The 21,897-nt window shown below is 44.7% G+C and overlaps 1 long non-coding RNA gene across 1 annotated transcript in view; it reads left to right on the top strand.

The window, feature by feature from the left end:
- The window catches only part of LOC114070297, a 24,875-nt gene extending 11,726 nt beyond the window's left edge, over positions 1-13,149 (top strand). The window contains exon 3 of the long non-coding RNA XR_003573906.1: positions 12,867-13,149. This is a non-coding gene — a long non-coding RNA (uncharacterized LOC114070297). The remainder of the gene's footprint in view (positions 1-12,866) is intronic.
- Positions 13,150-21,897: the final 8,748 nt, after the last annotated feature.

Here is a 21,897-nt window from a genome sequence, read left to right as displayed (position 1 = left end):
AACCCCCTTGTTTTTAAGGGTTGTTTCCCAGGGTATGCTCTGGACTAGACTTCTGAATAGGTCAAAATCTGCCCTCCGGAAGTCCAGCGTAGAGGTTTTATTGTTGGCTCGCCTGGAATCTCCAAGTATTGAAAATTCTATTATTTCGTGGTCACTATTTCCCAGGCGGCCTTCAACCACTACGTCTCCCACCAGCCCCTCTCTGTTTGTAAACAGCAGGTCTAGCGGGGCCTTACCCCTGGTAGGTTCATTTACCAGCTGACGAAGGAAATTGTCCTCTATACACTCCAGGAACCTCTTAGACTGCCTCTTCTCTGCAGTATTGAGCTCCCAGCATATATCTGGCAGGTTAAAGTCACCCACAAGGACAAGGGCTGACGATTTTGAGACATCTGCCAGCTGCTTATAGAATAATTCGTCTCCTTCATCATCCTGGTAGGGCGGTCTGTAACAGACACCTATGATGATGTCAGCCTTGTTGGTCTTCCCCCTGATTCTGACCCACAGGCACTCAACCTTATCGTTGCTGACCTCAAGTTCAACAGAGTCAAGAGACTCCCTAACATATAAAGCCACCTCTCCACCTCTCCTACCCTGCCTGTTCTTTCTGAAGAACTTGTAGCCTTCCATAGCAGCACTCCAGTCATGCGAGTCATCCCACCACGTTTCTGTGATGGCGACTACATCATGGCCTTCATGCTGCACAGTGGCTTCCAGCTCCTCTTGTTTGTTGCCCATACTGTGTGCATTAGTGTACATGCACTTCAGGTGGGTTGTTGATTTAATTCTTAACTCAGGCTTTCCATCCCTAGGTTGATCACTGGAGAGTCTGGTTTCGACCCCTTCCCCCTTCAAGCCTAGTTTAAAGCCCTCCTGATCAGCCTCACTAATTTATGGGCTACAGTCCTCTTTTTCTTCCTAGACAGATGAATCCCATCTGATTTTGAGAGACTGGGTACCATGGAGTTTGCCCCATGGTCAAAGAACCCAAAATTTTGACGGTGGCACCAATCCTTTAGCCATCTGTTTAGGAGTTGGGCTTTTTTACTCCTCTCTTTATTTAACTAGCAGAATGGACCACGGTCTTAATATTTTCGGAGGTGTAACAGCTCTCGCCTCCGATAATGGACCAAAAAGATGAGGTAAATAGACAGATAGACTTTTTTGTTTCCATGCCAGACATATAAAATGTTGGAAACAATTAGAACTGACAAAGCTTTAAAACAAAACAAACAACAAAAGTTCAAGTCTCCAACTGAAACACTGGAACCCCTAAGATCTAACCTCATTTCCTGCGTATACTAGAAATTCATATAACGTCTCCTGCACTGCTCCTGCTAACACAGTGGAACAATAGTAATTTCCTTTACAAATGTCTCCAACCTGGCCTTAAACATATCATCAAAAAAATAAAGGATACAGAGGTCTGGAATAAACTGATTAACAAAAATTAATTTAAGTGATCACTCCTGCTCCACTATAAAGTTGATCCTTTATCCTGAATTTCTTCTAGCTTCAATTCCATTCTAGCATTAGAAATCCTCTCTCTCTGTCTACTCACACAACACTATAAATATCAAAACAGCATCTCTGGAAGTGTGCAATACTCTTCAGGAGTTGGAAAAATGCTTCCATGACAATTACTCTCAAGGGAATCTCTGCACTGGTTGCATAAGTGGATGTGAGGCACTGGGGAAGGGGAATGATCTGGGCTATTTCAGGAACAGAGCAGAGGAAATAGTTGTAGTCGAAGCATTCTGAATTTCAGTTCCATGTTTTGTTTTCTATATACAGGTCAAATAAGAAAAAGTGAGTTTGATTATTAGAATACAGATTCCTAAAAGGATTGTGGCATATAAGGTAACATGCACTCACATTTAACTGCTGTGATTTTTTGATAATATTTTCATTTATTTTTCCAATGGTTTAAGTAGTTCTAACCAGAGGAAATGCATTTAGTATCGCATTTTTAATATATGTAACTATAAACACTATAACAATTCCGTGAATTATAATCAAGTGTAAAAACATGTAATCCTACCTTTTATTTTCCCACATCCACACCCATTGCAGATTATAGGAGGAATGTGGCTCTTTGCTAGACTCCATATCTTTCTTGTACCAGAGAGTCTATAACTGGACACAGTACTCAACATGTGGCCTCACCAGTGCTAAGTAGAGAAGGATGAACTCCCCTCAGTCTGCTGGCAACACTCTTCCTAACATAGCCCAGGGTGCTGTTGGCCTTCTTTGTTGTAAGGATGCATTGCTGGCTCATGGTCAGCTTGCTGTCCAACAGGACCCCCAGGTCCTTCTCTGCTGAGCTGCTTACCAGCTGGTCAGGCCCCAGCCTGTACTAGCATATGCAGCTACTACTCCCCAGATGTAGGACTTCACATTTTCCCCTTTACTGAAGTTCATGAGGATCCTCTGTCCAGTTCTCTAGCCTGGTCAGGTTCCTCTGAATGGTAGCACAAATATCTACTATATCAGCCACTCCTCCCCATTTTGTATTAAGTGCAAACTTGCTGAGTGTAAACTCTGCCCTACATCCAGGTCATTAATGAAGATGTTAAATAGTACTGTCTCCAGTATTGAACCCTGGGGGCACAACATTAATGACTTCCTTCAAATGGCTTTTGTGCTACTGATCACAATCCTGACAAGCTAGGCCTGGCCATTCAGCCAGTTTTTAATACACCTCATCGTTCACTTCTCTAACACATGCTTTGCCAGCTTCTCTACGAGAGTGTCATGGAAGACAGCATCAAAAGCCTTACCGAAGTCAAGATAACCAACATCCATTGCTTCCTTCATCTACCAAGCTAGTCACCTGGCTTTAGAGAGCTACTAGCCTGGTTAAGAACGATTTCCTTTTCATAAAACCATGCTGACTGCTCCTACTCACATTCTTGTCCTTTGTGTGTTTGGAAAGGGTTTCCAGGATTATTTGTTCTACCACCTTCCCATGGACTGAAGTGAGGTTGATCCAACATGTAGTTCCTTGGATCCTCCTTCTTACAATTCTTGATGACAGGATTGACGTTTGCTCTCTTCTAGTACTCAAGAGTCTCTCCCAAAACCCATGACCTCTCAAAGATAATCAAGAATGGTCTTGCAATTACATCAGCCAGCTCCCTCTGCACACATGGGTGCATCCTGTCAAGCCCCATAAACTTATGTATATCTAAGTGTTTCCTAACCTGATCCTCTTTCATCAAGGGTGGAGAAAAAAAAGCACAGTAAAACTTTAAGATGACAAGGACATGAGTTCAAAGACCATCCACACCCAATTTTAAGGGCGTGTTCTTGTTTAACCAGTATTTACCTGACAAAAACAGTCCCATTGGTATTGAACAGATCTAACTTAGGAAGGTCTCTTCAGCATACAAAATAAAAATATTTCCCTAGCCCAGAAAGCTGCCTTCAATACTGCAGTGGTACATCCCCTTCACTCCACCCCCCCCGTCCCCTCCGCTGCACTATGATCTGAGACAGATTTCATTACTGTTGGCAAGATACATTTGATAACGCTATTTGTCTGAACTATCTCTACTAATTTTTCTAACACATTTTAAAATAACGTTAAAAATTAGAAAAAATCCATGTCAGTGGAACCCATGTCACCAGAAACTAGACACATGGAAAAATAGTTCTGCATTTTCAGCTTCTATACTTCTCACACTCTGGATAGCCTAAATTATTTTACAGGAAGCAGTTTCTGTGACTCTAGGTATTTCAGAGGTTGACAGATAATTAAAATAAAAGGCAATAATAATTCAAATAGGTAGGAATACTTGAAGCTTGTGAGTGGAGTAGTAAAGTTATTAACAGAAAAAAAAAGTTTCAAGACATAAATTCCCAAAGATAGAAAGGAAATACAAATTCAAATTTCTTGATGCTCCCTAAAGACCATTTAGAACTTCAGTCTACTGATTTGCATAAAGAAATCCATGAACAGAATGTTTAAAGCATGTGTATATATGCATATATGTAGTTTTCAGAAAATCTAAAATTAACATGTATGCTTATCTAAGTGGCATATACCCTATTATCTTTTACCTAATGCCTCATAGATTATTACTAGAACAGCACTCCACAAACTGCACATGGAACCTTAACTCCACCCATCAGCTACACAATTGTTTGATAACATCCCTCATCATAATTTTTAGTATAAAATTTATAAATGGGGTAAAAGAAGGTTCGAATCAACTAAAGTGCACTTACTATCTTTGTTTTGTATAAGCATCTAGAATGTTGGCAGACTTGGTGGGACCAGGTGTTCTAAAAATCCCAACTACTGTTCCTTATCATATGGTCCCCTTGCCATATATAGATATGGTTCAAAGGCAACAGGGTTTACAACACTTCTGTGAATCAAATATTCTTGTCACAAAAATCAAAACATCTTTTAGGAAATGTTTTAGAAAGAGATAAAATTAATGAGAGAGCTTAGAATATCTTGATCATCACTTTTATCTAAAGAACTTTTGCTTCTTGCACAGTACTAATATGTAGTATTTAAAAAAGAAAAAGCTAACTATTTTGTAACGCAGAATAATTTGATATTTGAAGATAAACTACAACCTGGTTCCTTCTGCTTGAAATCCTACACTTGCGTTACCATTTAGCAGAAAAATGGATAAACACTAATCTCTTGTCCTCTGCAAGGTTCAAAGTCCAAAAGATGAAGTATTAGTGCACTAACATCACCACCCAGTTCAGCATACATTATGTAACAAAATCACCAGGCCTGCCTTTGCACTTTGGAGTCTTTACAAGGATCTAAAGAAAAAGCAGTTGAAAAAGGTGGCAGTTTTAAAATATCCTGAGCATATAAAGCAGAAAAACAATTCTATATAATTTCAGCTGTTTCCCAAACTATGTTTACCCAAAATATGAAAGATGATGATTGTGGAAGAGTCACTGTGTAATACTACTGCACAAAACTACACAGTAACCAAAAAAAACCCCAAAAAAACGACAAAAAGCATATCAAGTCTCGTTCAAGTTTGTTTATAATAAAGTCTGCAAATAATTCTCCTTGCAGGACAGAATTTACTCCTAGTACTAAAAAATAAAGAACTAAGAGCAACTTCCTCAGAAATTACTGATGAACTATCACTGTCAAACTATTTTATCCATACATTTTAAACAGACAAATCTCACTAGAATGGAGAAAGAGTTTGAAGTACATTAGCTTCTGATGTACTAACAAAGTAAATATCAAACAAAGACTTGAAGAAAAGTACAAAGATCAGCGTTTACAGAGCCATTGTACTGTCTACTCTTTTATATGGATCTGAATCATGGGTCATTTACCGCCACCACTTGCGTCTCTTAGAACGCTTCCATCAGCGCTGCCTCCATACAATCCTAAACATCCACTGGACTGACTATGTGACCAACATGTCTGTCCTTGAACAGGCAGCAGTCACGGGCATTGAGGCCCTGCTGCTGAGAACACAGCTGTGCTGGGCAGGGCACGTCTCCAGGACGCAGGACTGCCGCCTCCCTAAGATTGTGCTCTATGGGGAACTTGCCACTGGCTACCGCAAGAGAGGAGCCCCGAAGAGGAAATACAAGGACTCCCTGAAACAATCCCTCAGCCTTGGCCATATTGATCACCACCATTGGTCTACCCTGGCCTCCAGTCGGGAGGCCTGGAGACACACCATCTATAATGCTGTTGTTGCTTTTGAGAACACACACAGGATCACTCTTGAGGAGAAAAGACAACGCAGAAAGAATCGCGTCTCGTCGATATCACCTGGGGAGTCTTTCTGCTGTACCTTCTGCAGTCGGACTTGTCTATCTCGCATTGGCCTTTTTAGCCATCAGCGCGTTTGTAACAAGCGTGGGTAGAGCCCTTCTCAAATCTTCATTCGCGAAGCCTAGCCATGATGATGATGAAATATCTACATAATTCCCTTATATCATTTTACAGATTTTATTCCAATTAAGCTGTGCTGCAAGTTTAAACTCAAAAGCTTCCACCAGCATTTTTTTCACAGAAGAGCAGCCTACACCTTTCAATATAATTTCTCAATACAAAGAATTCTACCAGAATGACTGCATTAGTAAAAGAGTCAAGTTGCTGACAGTTATTCCAGTACAAAACTATGTTTACATCAAGGCTTAAAGTATAAGCTCTCAAGGGCAAGGACCTTATCTTCATAGTTGTCTGCAAACCACTTAACAGACTGTGAGCATTATACAAATAAAAATCTAAAGAAGGACCAGAATGCTAGGCATTTTCTCCTCAATGGTCCTCATCCAAGCATGAATTTTGCTTAGGGTACAAGGACACAGGTCTGAATCTGTGTCAAATACAATATGCATACAAATAAGAACAATTGCACTTCCCAAATGTAAAACACAGTGAAAAGAAAAAAAAGAACTATCCTACCAGCAACCAGAAAAATGTAAAGAAAGAGTTAATTTAATAAAGCTAAAAAGTAAATTCTTCAAAACATCCAGAAGAGAAAGAGTCCAGGTAAAGATGTCACCCAAAATAGTAAGTGGAGAGAATGAAGTTACTTAATTTCAGTGAGAACCTTTTGTCCAGAGGTAAAAGTCTCGTAGCACTGAAAGTCAATAGCTTGAATAAGACAGACATCCCTTTTTCTATGATTTAAAAAGTCGGTACTTGTATTGCTTTCTTTATGGCCACATAATAGACAAAATCTAATAAAATGGCCACTCACATCTGAATTCTTCCCATTTAGCACGTTTTCAAGCTAAACCGCTTTACGTTGGGCTTAGTTCATTCAGTCAAGCCCAGCCACACCAAGACTCCATCTAGAAGAACCACAACCACGTGAGATTACAGATACACTCCTATTTACATCCACAGTTTCCACATTTTCAAAACAGCAAAACTGAAATGTAAGGTAAAATAACAAAACAGTAAAAACATTCAAAGAAAGCAAAATACTGAAGCTAGATCAACTTTTAGATACTGACAAGACAACACACAGAACAGAACTACTTCAGTGAGCTTAAGAATTTAAAATACTTATTTAGGTGCAAGTCTTTCATTTATAGTCAAAATAACAAGTTACAGGGAAGAAAATGAAAAAAAAAATCACTACCACTGCAGTAATCTTTAGACAAAGTTCCACATGCTTAAAATTACTTTTCTACAAGGTTTTAACACAGGCCATCTTCTCAAACATCTTTGCAGTGCCCTTAGAGAAAACAATTTTTTCATTAACTCACTATTAGTAATATTTCAATACTGAAGAAGCTCTGAAAAATTTTGGAAAAGGTCACATCTAAGGTAAATGTGTCACCTTTACCAGACAGTCTACCCAATAATACTTTAATTATTTAAACTTTATGAATAATCAAGGTGGGGAAAGGGGGGGGACGGCGACTTGGAAAAATTACCTCTAACTTCTGAATTAAGTTGTTCTGTCCATCTTAATTTTCTTCAAAGCAGTAGTAATTCAGCTGAAAGCAAACCTATAAAACAGATTGTAAATATATTCATTTCAATAGCTAAACTATATATATATTCAGAAACATTTAACCACTACAGGGGGAAGGGGACAGCAATATATCTAACAGTAACATTGGTTAGTTCACCACTATATTTTGAATTCTTCCAAAAAGATTTTGGGGAGATTGCTATGGTATACTTTCAAATTAATCAGTCAGACTCATTCATTCCCATTACAGAACAGGAAATTACTCTGAACGCAACCTTAAAATATCAACACATATAAAAGCCAGTTTGCATAAGCAGCAAATTATTTTTTTCAATAAATATATGGCTTCCATAAGTGACAAAGAACACTGAAAGGAAATAAGTTTTTAAAAAGCTACATTATAAGTACCTTCATGCTGAAAAAACGTCTAATGCAAATGGAAAGACTGAGACACACAAGCTCATTGTTGTGATTACAATATTAATATGAAGTTACCTACTATTCAGTCTAGATGCACATATTTTTAAGCTCCCAGAAAAAAACACTCATACTTACAAATTTCTCTTTGTAGTAATACATGTATTCTGTAAATTCTTAAAAATATTCCATTAAAATGGCAAGTAAAAGATTCTGCAAGGTCATTTCAATGTTCTCTAAAAAAAAAAAAACAAAACAATATCCTCTAGGCAGTAATATTACTGGCTTAACCATACACTTGAATAAACATTTTATCAGTAGAATTTTGATTTAGGAACAGTACAATATTTACCTAATCCAAGAGGGCTGCACAATGTATTAGTACTGTGTGACTTATATTTTTCCAGTTTGTTTTCCTCAAGATAACATCCAGAGTTCTTATCAATTTGTAGCTTTTTGACATAGATTTGACCTCACAGAAATCAGTTACCCATCCTTCCTGTTTACAGATTCTGAGGCTATTTCCAAAATTTGCCAAGTCTCTGCCTTAAGAAGCTTTTTTTCCTCTGACAGTTTCTTCACTTGTCTATTCCATGTACATTTCACTATAAGGAGTATCAGCTACAGGTGAAACAAATTCACTTTTTACACCACAGTCTGTGAAACCAAAAATCCAAATTCCACATGTGAACTGAGGAACATTTCCTACCTTCCTTCAGGTAATACAGGCACTTGTAAACAACAGTTATCTGGATACCACTATATTGCTTATTGGCAACAACATTTTTCACTAAAAATATTAAATAAAATATAAAAGACAAAATTATAAATAAATTTATATCAGACACTTCATTTAGAAAGTAGGTCTCATTGCAAAATTACAGTAGGTTATATAAAAAAAATGAAAAAAATAAGGGTAAAAATATCCATCATTAAACTTTTCAGCAACATCTACACAGTAACTCAGGCTGCATTTAACCTGGAGCCAATTAACAAAACTGGTTATGCCTATGACTCAGAGTGCATGTGGAAGAAAAAAATAACTAAATGCAAACAGCATTTTATTTTGGCAGGTGAAGTATTCAGAACTTGATAAATTTAGCTGTGTATCCATGCCACGTAGACAAAAGCATCCGAGGGTGAGGTGCTCTACACTGCTAGAAAGAAAAAGCTCACGACTTCAACTTCCAATTCACTTCTTGGATGCCTAATGACTGTTCCAGAGGGCTTTTCAGGAGGAAGCAGCTGGACAAATAATCCCAGATCAGTGTCCGATATTTCTCCCCTTTCACAAGAAACAACTGGCGCAAGATGGTTCCCCCTTTTTTTCCTCCCTACCAGCTGCAGAAAAAGGCTCCAAATATCCAGGACTCTGTAACGCAAGTTGCCTAGGGGGAAAAGAACCAGATCAGTTTTTCCACTGGAATTCTGAATTGGCATTAGACAAGTACATAAATCTGAGTCTTAAAAGCAAACACACATGCAATCAAGCAGCCAAACCCGAGTACAGAAGCCTCAGTTAAACATTCATCAACATTCTGAAGAAAACAGCAGGTATATTTATCAGAGAACACAGCGTATCAGCAAAAACGTTTTCCTGTCTCTAATTTCCAGGAATAATAAACAACCGGAAAGAGGCATTTCTCATTTTACTGGGAAAGATAATAGATCTGCACGAGGCACCTGGGGAGGAAGGCGCTGATTTGGGCCAGGGAGACGGAGCTTAAGCACAGAACAAGCCTAGAGGAGCAGCGGGAGCCGCCTAGGGAAGCCCCCAGCACAGCCCTGGGGGGAAGCCTCACTGCTTCGGGGCCGGCTGCCTGTGAAGTGCGCGAGCAGAACCCCAGCTACCCGGCCCAAATGGGGGCTTTTGGTGTGGAGCTGCGGCTGCCTCCGAGAAGGGCTCCGACAGCCCGCGCTGGGCACTCGCCCTGACTTCCAGGGGAGCCGCGGCCCGCATTTAGGCACTCACCAGCCCCGCCACTCCCACGCAACAACAACAACAGCAGCCGCAGCAGACACCGTCGCTACGCCGGAGGCAGTTCCCCTCGACCGCCTCGCTACGGGGAAAGGAATGAGGTGGGCCCCCCAGGCCCACCACCGCCAGGCCACGCCTAACGGGATCTGCCCTCTCCCGCCACCCAAGAGCCGTGGGAAACCGAGACGCGAGAGCGACGCGCGCGTGCGCGCACAGACACACACACACACCCCGCTCACCTTACTCCCAAAATGGCGCCGCTCCTAGACACAATCCTCTGCACACTCAAGCCTCGCAAGATTGCCCGTACGACCCCGCGAGCGTCTGGGGCGGAGCTTCCCGGCCACCACCAAGAGTGCTACCCCGCCCTGCTGGCGGGAGCCCCCCTGCCGTGACGTCACGTGAACAATACCGAACGTTCCGCGCGGGGCTGTGGGGAAATCCCTGGCGCCGCTGCGGTGGCCCAGCTCTACTGTGTCACTCTTACTGACACCAGCCGCTGCTCGGGAGACTGGCCTGAGGAGAAGACGGGCACTCGGGAAGCAACGACAGCCCTAGCTGGCATTTCGTACCGCTGCGGCATGGATTGTGTACTGTAATGCCGAAACCGGGATGCGGGTCATACAGACCAGCCTGAGTGGGCACCGCGAGGCCCTAGCTGACCGCTGGAACGTCCATGCGCGGCATACGGCCAGGTTCCTGCCTCGCTGCGGGCCTGCGACTGCGGGCCTGCGACTGCGGGCCTGGAACACCGATGAGTGCAACCCTGATCCCACCTGCCTCGAAAGCAACCTGTTTGGTAGCAGGGAGAGCACTGCTGCCCTCATGAGTGAGGTGTGTGGGCCGTGGGGGTACAGTGTCCCTGCAGCTGCAGGCAGAGAGAGCAGAGACTGAAGGTCTTCTATACCTCATTGACACTGAGCAGATCTCGCAAATGCAACAATTAAATCATGGCACCAGCAGGGCCTGAAGCAAGTAAAAGAGTCTATAACCACCATTTAAACAAGAAAAAAGATAGCATTGTAAGAAATAAATGAAACGGTTTTATTACAAGCAGGGTTTCCATGATTTCCTCATGATGAGGAGTTTGTGATCAGGGGTGTTCTACAGTTGCCTATGGCTGCAGTTCTGTTGCAGCCATGACCTGTTAATAGTTGTGATCATGTTACTGTTGCTTACCATTGCTGTGTAGAGGCGGACGGGGAAGCCTGTAAGACAATGAGACCAGCCAGGGCTCATTGCCAAGGGACCACACGGCTGAGACAGGGAAACAATCTGATAGATTGGTTAAAACGACCAATGGACTGGAAAAGGAAAGTGTGAGCCCACCCTGAGAGACCCAATCGGGCTCAAGAAAAAGGCTATATTGCCTTTTAAGGAAGGGAGCAGAGCTGAGCATGGGAGGGACAAGGGAACAGTTATGCAAATCGAGAGACCTTAAAAGAACTGCCCCCCCCATCTCAGGGGAGCTCTCAGGCCCTGGCACGAGGCAAACCTGGCCGCACCCAGCATGCACTGAAAATAAAGTTCTTTGTTTCACTTTATTTGGCCGTCTATGAAATTTTAATTTGAGATATTTCTCACAGCATCTTCATTGAATTGCTAAAAATGGCTTCAATTTATGAAATTAGGAGTAGAAATATGTTTAATGTGTATGTAGTCATTTAACATGCACTTTTTTAAAAAAACATGATGGATATTTTCACCTTGGTAGCTAAATGTCTGAATTAAGATTTTGCAATTTTGAAATATTTTTGCAATTTTTAAATTTTGAGATCCATCTGTCAGAGAAGGGTAAGAGCATCTCCTGTCATAGGCTTGCCAAGCTGGTAAAGAGGGCTTTACACTCAAGTTGCTGGGGAAAGGGGACCACAATCCATCTCACTCCTACCACTTTGATGCCAGTGCCAGCAAGAGATGCTCAGAGCCTGCAGAGGGATCAGAGGTCAGCAGGAGAGCAGCTGAAGGGCAGCACCAAGGAATTCCAGCAACTCCAGACAGTAATTCAGCTTCATCGTGGGCCAAACTTAAATGCCTCTATGCAAACACACGCAGCAAGAGGAGTTACAGATGTGCAAACGTCTACAGGGCTATGACCTTATTGGCATTGCAGAGACATGGCAGGATAACTCTATGAGTGGAGTGTTGGAATGGAAGGATACAGGTTCTTTAGGGAAGACAGGCAGAGGAGACGAGGAGGCAGTGTTGCCCTCTGTCAATGACCAACTGGAGTGCATGGAGCTCTGTCCGGGGATGGATGAAGAGCTGACCGAGAGCTTATGGGTCAGGATTAAAGGGAGGGTGGGGACAGGTGATATTGTAGTGGGGGTCTGCTACAGGCCACTCAACCAGGAAGACAGATCTACAGACAGATAGGAGCAGACTCGTGTTCACAAACCCTGGTCCTCAAGGGGAACTTCAACCACCCTGATGTCTGTTGGAGGGACAAAATAGCAGGCCATAAGCAATCCTGGAATGCATTGATGAAACCTTCTTTCTCCAAGTGGCAGAGGAGTGTTATGGTTTAGGAATGGTACTCCCCAATTCAGTACCCCCACCGAGACTCTCCCAAACCAGATGCCACTCACTCACTTCCCCCTTCCCCCCCACTTCCTGCTCTGGCAGGATGGAGTTGAGAATTGGAGGAACAAAGGGTGAAAATCGTGGGTTGAGATAAGAATAATTTACTGGAAACAGCAATGAGATAAGAAAATGAAAAATGAACGGTAACAGCAACAATATTAGTAACCAAAGGTATAAAATGAAGAAACTATTTACACAGAAATCCACAACAAATACTCTTTCCCGACCACATTTTTCTCCCCATTTTCCTCTTGGAAGCAAGAGTGAGTCCCCTTCCCCCACCCTGGCCAATAACATCCAGGTACAAGTCACTCAACCTCCCGGCTACTGCAAAAAATTAACCCTATCCTGACCAGAACCAGGACATTATCTACTCCTTATTCTATACCATCTACATCATGCCCAGATCCTATACCTTTCCACTATATACATGTATATATAAATATATATAGATTTACACAAGCACATGTATCATTTCCATAGTCAATGGCCATCCCTTCAAGATGTCTGTTGAGTTCATTTAGTCCATGACTGTGGGTTCTATTTGTCCTAGATGTCTTCCAGGGCAGGAGGGCTGGTGTGCTGTTGGCTGGTTGCAAACTGCATCAGGAGTTCATGACTGGTGTATCTGGAGCAGTCCATGCTCATTGTCCATGGTAGTTATGGCATACAGTGGCAGTGTCATTCAGCAACCAATATCATACAGTTCAACATTACAGACTATTCTCCCCCAAAAATCAAACCCCCTTGAAGTACACATTGTGTTTCCCTGTTCCTCTGCAGTATCCACCAAGTGCACCTAGGTCCTTGAGCAAAAACAGTCCCACAGATGGGTTTGCCTTTGCTTGAGGCAGGACTAATCCAAACTGTCTTCCCTTACACATTCCTCATATGCACCATGGGGACTTTATCCCCTTCTATGGTAAGTGGAGGTTCTGATTGGGCAGGGCCAGCTCGATTGGTGGAGCCTCTAGTGTTAACTAACCAGATGGCCTTTGCTAAATGTAGATCCCGATGTTTGAAGGTCCCACAACACATTGCTTTCAATGTGGGTTTTAACAGTCCATTGTACTGTTCAACATTCCCAGCAGCTGATGCGCGATAGGGAATATGATACACCCACTCAATACCATGCTCTTTAGCCTAGGTGTCTATGAAGCTAGTTTTGAAATGAGTACCACTGTCCGACTGAATCCGAGAAATCCGATAAAGAAACTGCCCAGAAGCTTTTGGTCTTTTGAGCAGCAAAGGTATTTATTTGACGATGTCGGGAGTAAGCGTGGTTCGTGTTATAAGTTACTAGCAATGCCTGGGACAAATTAAAGAGGCCAATTTATAATAACAAGTAAATTTATTAGCAAGCAATAGATAAGCAAAACTGATGCGTCAGGGCAGCTGTGGAAACAAAAGCTCCGCAGACGGCTTGCGCCCGGAAAACCCCCCAGAGCTCCCTTTTGTATAATCCGGCTTCTGCATACGTATTCCTGGGTTGTGTTTTCCGCGCATGCATGGCTCAGTGGGTCGGGGGTCTCACTCCGCGGGGCGGGGGTCTCTGTGATGAAGGCTCAAAGTCTTCCTCCATGTTCGCAGGATGACCCTGCGTTTTGCTCATGCACTGTAAGAGGCATTTTCCTCCTTCCCCTGTTTTATCAACACCCGTTTGTCATCCTGACTCTCTGTTATTTCCAGATAAGCAGGTCTGCACTCCCAGCTCCTGGCAAGATTAGGCTTATCGCTGAGTTATGCCAGCTATGCATAGTTTTTACGAACAAAGTCTAGCTAGTTTATCACAGTTCGCACCACAAATCTCTTGTTCGAAGGTATTGGTGCAAAACAGGGTAGTTTATACAGTCTAACTTCTATGATTACAACATCTTAACATACATATTCATATGATTGCAACATCTAATCATACATATTGATAATAGGTGGAGTATAGGCAGAGCTCAGGCGGAGCTTGGGGCAGAGCTTTTCTTGGCCCTTAATTCTGGGGATACATCTGCCTTTCTTCATCCTTGAGTCTGAGGTCTCTGTAGTCTTCCTCAGTGTGACCCCTCTAACTTTCCATTGTCTTTGCCCCAGTCACTGAAGCTTGGAGAGAGCCTTGGCTTCAGGCCTATTCCACCTATTCAAATGTCTACCTTAGCTTACTTTGCCCTAATTTATTACCCCTAAGCCCATTGTATAATGCTTCTAACATTCTTCTCTAGTTTGGGTCCACTGAACTGAACAGAACAAAATTTCCTTTAGCAACATAGGCAGAGCAGATATGGAGGAGAGAGTTTTCTCAGAGCAAGATACCTTGGTTAACTCTCTTTAGGCCTTGCTCGCGTTTCATGACTCAGTTCATTCTGGAGTGCCATGTCGCCACAGGACTTGCTTTTCAAGGCCCAGGATGGTGTTCTGGGCACTGGCATGAGGCACAGGGTATGTCTTCAGCCATCCAGGAGTTGTTTTCACCATGGTAAGCATGTAGCACTTGTGTCATGATTAAAGTAGGTTTTGTTTTCCATTCCCTTTTTTGACACTGTTTTGGAATACTGTTTCTTTAAGAGCGAACCTCTCGCTGCAGCCATGTGGTTGGGGAGTGGGGCGGAAGAGGAAGACACTACCAGGAAGGAACAGGAAGATCCTCTTCATCTTGGAGCACACGGCTGGTTGTTGGGGCAGAGAGAGAAAGATGCACAGACTGTTGGAGCCACTCCCGGGAGAAACTGCTACACCAGCACCTTTCCCTGCACCCCCACTGGAGACTTCTTGAAAGGGTGCTGCCCGGGGCTGCAATTGCCGCAGCCAGAGAGAAAACGAAAATAGAACTAACTCTGCAGTCCCCGTGTCGTTTTGCAGTCCCTGCCACCATCCTACCTCTTGGGAGTTGCGAGAAATCATAATTGCTACTGAAACCAACAAGCTATAACTGTTACTGGGTTCATGGGAGGATTGGAGCCGCCCCCAGGAGCCACCACTGCTCTTGGAACCACCAACTGCAGCTGCTGCCCTGCCGCAAGCCGCTCCAAAGCTTGCGCAATTGCTAACTGTTTTTTGCTAGATGTCGCCAGGCACATGCTGCGCCACTTCCACAGGAGCCGAACTGAGCCGAGTTGGAGCAGAGCTGAGTCCCGCAGGTGTCAGAGGCAGCTGTATGGGAACAAGCCCTAGCCGAGCCACGAGAAGCTACCTTCTTCAGCAATGGTCTGCGGATTTGCAGCCAAGCTGAATGAGGCCTTAGCCTAGGCGAGTGATGTGAACTGAGCAGTTTAATAGTACAACTTTTTGTGGACAAAGATTTTTTCCTAGGTTTTGGTTTTGTCCCTGGAATTTGAGGGGGTGTCGGGGGGAGACTAGAGACGATCTCTGTACATTGATGGTTTGAACCGTTCTGTTTGTATTGTTGTTGCTGCTAGATTTCTTGTCAGTAAACTGTTATTTTTTCACTTATATCTACTCACATTTTTTTCTCGGTGTATTTGTGATAAACTAAGCTGTCACTCTCTTGCGTACACTTTGGGGGGGGCTTTTGTTGGGCTATGTCTCTGAGATAACTTTGTTGGGCTGCCAAGGTTTGCAAGGCGTCTTTGTGTCGGGACCGCGGTGCCCTGGCTCGCGGTCGCTTTCCCGTCTGGAGCGTTGGGGGGGGGAGGTCGTTTTGGGGGTTCCCTTGCGCTCCGCTGATCCCCACGGCTGGGCTGTGAGGGAGGTTGTTCTGGGAGGGGGCGACCCCGAGCCGGCGTGCCCAAGACAGGGGGACTGCATTGTTGGAGCCAATGGAGTCCGGAAAAGACGGCTGCAGAATAGCAGCCCCCCCGGAGCGTGGAGGTTGTAGTGGATTAAAGCCAGAGGTACAGATCTGCTTTTCTAGAAATAACAAAAAGTCAAAATGATAAACGAGTGCCGATAAGACCAGGAAGGAAGGAAAATACCTACGACTACGCATGTGCCAAGCACGGGGTCATTTTGCGGACACAGAGGAAACTCTAGCCTTCATCACGGGAGACCCCAGCCCACAAACGAGACCCCGACCCACGGAACTGAGCATGCATAAAAGACACAGCCCAGGACCATGTATGAGGAAGAAACTAGGCACTGAGCATGTGCAAAAGACTATGTACGGGAGCCGAGGGGATACAAAAGGGTAGTTTGAGAATTTGGGCGCGGAGCCGTTCGGGAACCTTTTGTTCTCGCAGTTGCCCCTCGGCGCGCCGGCATTGCTTACCTATTGTTTGCTAATAAATTTACTTGTTATTATAAATTTGTGAGAAATAAATGAAACGGTTTTATTACAAGCAGAGTTTCCATGATTGCCTCATGATGAGGAGTTTGTGATCAGGGGTGTTCTGCAGTTGCCTATGGTTGCAGTTCTGTTGCAGCCATGACCTGTTAATAGTTGTAATCATGTTAGTGTTGCTTACTATTGCTGTGTAGTGGCGAACCGGGAAGCCTGTAAGACAATTAGACCAGCCAGGGCTCATTGCCAAGGGATCACGCGGCCGAGACAGGGAAACAATCTAATAGGTTGGTTAAAACGACCAATGGACTGCAAAAGAGAAGTGTGAGCCCGCCCTGAGAGACCCAATCGGGCTCAAGAAAAGGTTATATTGCCTTTTAGGGAAGAAAGAGAGCAGAGCAGAGCTGAGCATGGGAGGGACAAGGGAACAGTTATGCAAATCGAGAGACCTTAAAAGAACTGCCCCCCCCCCCATCTCGGGTGTGTTCTCAGGCCCTGGCACGAGGCAAACCTGACCGCACCCAGCGCGCGCTGAAAATAAAAGTTCTTTGTTTCACTTTATTTGGCCGTCTTCGAAATTTTAATTTGAGACATTTCTCACAAATTGGCCTCTTTAATTTCATTCCAGGCATCGCTGATAATCAATAAAGTTATTGGTGAAAGGGGGAGAGTTTTTTTAAAAAAGGAGAGGTGACCCGTTTGTTGGAGTCTCTGCCCAAGTATTTGTCTTTAAACTAAAACAGCTTGCCTTGGTGGGTTTGCAGGAGTGTGATGTAGTCAATCTGCCAGGCCTCTCCATATTTATATTTTGACCCTTGTCCCCCATGCCACAGAGGTTTTACCTGCTTGACTTACTTGATTGTAGAGCATGTTTCACAGTTGTGGTTAACCTCAGAGATAGTGTCCATGGTTAAGTCCACGCCTCAGTCATGAGCCCATCTGTATGTCAAATCTCTTCCTTGATGACCTGAGACATCATGGGCCCACGGAGCCAGAAATAATTCACCCTTGTGTTGCCAGTCCAGATCCACCTGAGACACTTAAATCTTGGCAGCCCTATTCACCTGTCCATTATTGTGATGTTCTTCAGTAGCCCAACTCTTGGGTATGTGTGCATCTACATGATGGACTTTCACAGCTAACTTCTCTACCTGGGCAGTGATGTCTTCCCACAATTCAGCAACCCACATGAGTTTCCCTCTGTGCTGACAATTGGTCTTTTTCTATTGGCCCAACCGCCCCCACACAGTGTTTGCCACCATCCATGAGTCAGTGCAGAGGTCGAGCACTGGCTATTTCTCTCGTTCAGTGATATCTAAAGCCAGCTGGATGGCCTTCAGCTCTGCAACCTGACTTGATCCACCTTGTCCTTCAATAGCTTCTGTGACTTGTCACGTAGGACTCCATATGGCAGCTTTCCATTTTCGATGTATCCCTACAATAAGGCAGGAATCATCAGTTAAGAGAGTGTCACTTCATTTCCTGGTAGCTGATTATATGGTGGGGCCTCCTCAGCACATGTCACCTTATCCTCTTCCTCGTCCTCTGATGATAGTCCGAAATGTTCATTTTCAGGCCAGTTAGTGATGACGTGGAAGATCCCTATAAAATTAGGGTTTCCTATCTGAGCTCACTGTGATCAGCATGACCCACTTGCTTCATGTGGCATCAGTGGCATGATGTGTGAAGGGGACTTTCCCTTTGAACATCCAGACCAGCAGTGGCAGTTGGGGTGCCAGGACAAGCTATGCTTTGGTGCCCATCACTTCGGAAGTGGCTTGAACCCCTTCATAGGCTGCGAGGATGTCTTTTTCAATTGGGGTGTAACAGGCCTTGGATACTTTGTATCCCTGACTCCAGAACCCCAAGGGTTGTCCTTGAGTCTCCCCAGGTACTTTTTGCCAGAGGCCCCAGGAAGGACCATTCTGCCCAACTGCAGTGTTGAGCACATTTTTCACATCTCGTCCTGTCCCAAGGGCTACTGCAGTAACAGTCTCCTGTTTAATCTGTTCAAAAGTTTGTTTTCTGGACTCTACTTGAAATCATTCTTCTGTGTCATGATAGAGAGGGCTGACAATCTGACTAATATGGAATATGCATCCTCCAAAAACCCACAGCACCTAGGAAAGCCTGTGTTTCCTTCTTGCTGGTTGGTGGGGACATAGCTGGTATTTTGTTGATCACGTCCATTGGAATCTGACAATGTCCATCTTGCCATTTTACTCCTAAAATCTGAATTTCTTGGGCATATACCTTGACCTTACTTTGCTTTATGGCAAAACTGGTTTTTACTTGGACATTGTGCCATTGACTGCAACTCAGCAGCTCTTGGCAGACAATCAGATGAGCAAGGGGCCTTTCCAGGCCCATTTGCATGTGATTTAAATAGCTCTAGGGAGTGCAAGCAACCCTGAGCATGGCAAACAGGAGCGTGGCACGCCATGGCAGTTTGAGCAGCAGTTTGTGCAGACAGGGTGAGCAGGAAGGGCATAGCCACCCTTCCGGCTCCTGGTGGTGGGTTAGTGTGTTAGGTGTGGGTATGGTGGTTTTGGTTTTTTTGGGTGTTTTGGAGTGTGCCAACCCAGACAGAACTCCCCAAGAAGCACATAGCTGTCTAGGTCACTGGCTGCAGGGAATGTCTGAGCCTGGTGTTAGTACCGGAGGACAGTGCAAAAGACACCTGCATATGATATGAACAGGTGAATGGTCTGCTCTGTCTAGTGGCAGAGTTTAAGGAAGAAGTGGAAAGGCTGAGGAGTATCAGGGAGAGCAGAAAAGAAATAGACTGGTGGAGTTACACCCTTCCAACTCTGAGAGAAGCTCAGCAGGAGTCAGAGATGCCCTGCTCCTCTTGTCATCAGGCAGAAGGAGAAGGCCTAGTAGATGGGGGAGGATGGAAAAGGGTCCCTGCTTGGGGAGGTAAAAGAATCCCCTCCCAACCCCCATCACCATCCTAGGTACCCTTATAGAACAGGTATGAGGCCCTGGATCTAGAGGGTCAGGCAGATGACACTAGAGAAAAAAATCTGTCCAGAGGGTGTCTCAGTTGCACTCCATCTATCAGATGCATCACAACCTCAGGTATTAAAAAGAAGGGTATATGTAGTAGGTGACTCCCTTCTGAGGGGAAATGAGGGCCCTGTATGCCAACCAGACCCATCCCACAGGGAAGTCTGCTGCCTCCCTGGGGCCTGGGAAGAGTTATTACCAGGAGACTACTTGAACTAATTCAGCCCTCTGAATATTACCCACGGTTGGTTGTCCAGGTTGGCAGTGATGAGGTTGATAAGAGGAGTACCAGGGTAATTAAAAAGGACTTCAAGGCTCTGGGTTGATTGGTTGATGGGACAGGAGCACAGGTGGTGTTCTGCTCAATTCCTTTAGTAGCAGGGATAAACAATGAAAGGAACAGGAAAACCCATGTTATCAATAAGTGGCTTAAGGACCGGTGCCATCAGCACAACTTTGGTTTTATCATGGAGCAATTTTTATGGCACCAGGCCTGCTAGAGTCAGATGGGCTTCATCTGTCTAGCAAGGGCAAAAGGATTCTAGCCCATGAGTAGGCAGGGCTGATTGAGAGGGCTTTATACTAGGTTTGAAGGGGGAAGGAGATGAAACCAGGGTCTCCAGAGATGGGCCTAAGGGTGGTAAGCCAGAGTTAGGGGTGAAATCAGCAGCCCAGCTGAAGTGTATCTACACCAACGCATGCAGGATGGGTAACTGAGCAGGAAGCCATTGTACAGCAGGAAAACTATGACATAGTCACCATCACAGAAACATGGTGGGATGACTCACATGACTGGAATGCTGCAATGAATGGCTACATGATCTTCAGAAGAGATAGAGGAGGTAGGAAAGGTGGAGGGGTGGCTCTGTATATTAGGGAGTCTCTTGACTCTATAGGAACTTAAGGTTAGTGATGATAAGGTTGAATGCTGGATGCCAGGTACCCACTAAAGCTGGTCTCTCACTCCCCTCTGCAACTGGACAGAGAAGAGAAAAAAAAACAGCTAAGGATTCATGAGTTGAGATAACAGCTGGCAGAGGTCAGCTACTTATCACCATCACGGACAAGACAGACTCAAAGTGGGGATATTAATTGAATTTATTACAAACAGGATCAGAGCAAAGGAGTGAGAAGTAAAACAATCTTAAAAACACCTTCCCCCCACCCCTCCTTTATTACAAACTCTACCTCCTGTCCCCCAGCAGTGAAGGGAGATGGGGAAGGGGGGTTATGGTCAGTTGTTGTTTCTGCCGCTGGTCAGAGAGAAGAGTCCTTCCCCTGCTCCTATTGGGTCCCTCCCACAGGAGACAGTCCTTCATGGACCTCTCTGGCATGAGTCCATCCCACAGGCAACAGTTCTTCACAAACTGCTGTCACTTCACCATGGGGTGTAGTCCTTCACAAATCAGCTGTAATGGCATGGATCCCCCACAGGGGCCACAAGTCCTACCTGGGAAAAACCTGCTCCATTCTGGGTTTTGCTCTCTATGGGCTGCAGGTCTCTGGCAGGACCCTGCTCCATCTTGGGCCTCCCACGGGGTCACAGCTTCCTCACAACAACCTTCTGTTCTTAAATATGTTATCACAGAGGCATTACTATCACTCCTGATTGGCTTGGCCTTGACCAACAGCAGGAAGCCTGTCCTGAAGCCGGCTGGCATTGGCTCCACCAGACAGGGGAAGCTTCTAGCAGCTTCTAACAGAAGCCACTCCTGTAGCCCCCCTGCTACCAATAACCAGCCACAGAAACCCACTACAAATGTCTATGGGAAAGAATCAGGGGAAAGGCTAACAAAGCCGACATCCTGGTGGGAGTGTGTTCTAGACCACCCAACCAGGATAAAGAGGTGGATGCCTGCATCAAGAACAGTGTGGCCAGCAGGAGCAGGGAAGTGATCCTTCCCCCGTACTCTGCGTTGGTGAGGCCACACCTTGAGTATTGTGTTCAGCTCTGGGCCCCTCAGTTCAGGAAAGACATTGAGGTGCTGGAGCAGGTTCAGAGAAGAGCAACGAGGCTGGTGAAGGGACTTGAGCACAAGTCCTATGAGGAGAGGCTGAGGGAGCTGGGGTTGTTTAGTCTGGAGAAGAGAAGGCTTAGAGGTGACCTCATCACTCTCTTCAACTACCTGAAGGGAGGTTATAGCCAGGTGGGGGTTGGTCTCTTCTCCCAGGCAACCAACAATAGGACAAGGGGACATGGGCTCAAGCTCTGCCAGGGGAGGTTTAGGTTAGATGTTAGGAAGAAATTC

Source organism: Empidonax traillii, unplaced genomic scaffold (assembly GCF_003031625.1).
Source record: "Empidonax traillii isolate 1590-97213 ecotype Southwest subspecies unplaced genomic scaffold, ASM303162v1 scaffold1506:size99153, whole genome shotgun sequence".
NCBI lineage: Eukaryota > Metazoa > Chordata > Aves > Passeriformes > Tyrannidae > Empidonax > Empidonax traillii.
Note: the sequence above shows the minus strand (reverse complement) of the source record. Positions and strands in the feature narration are given on the sequence as shown.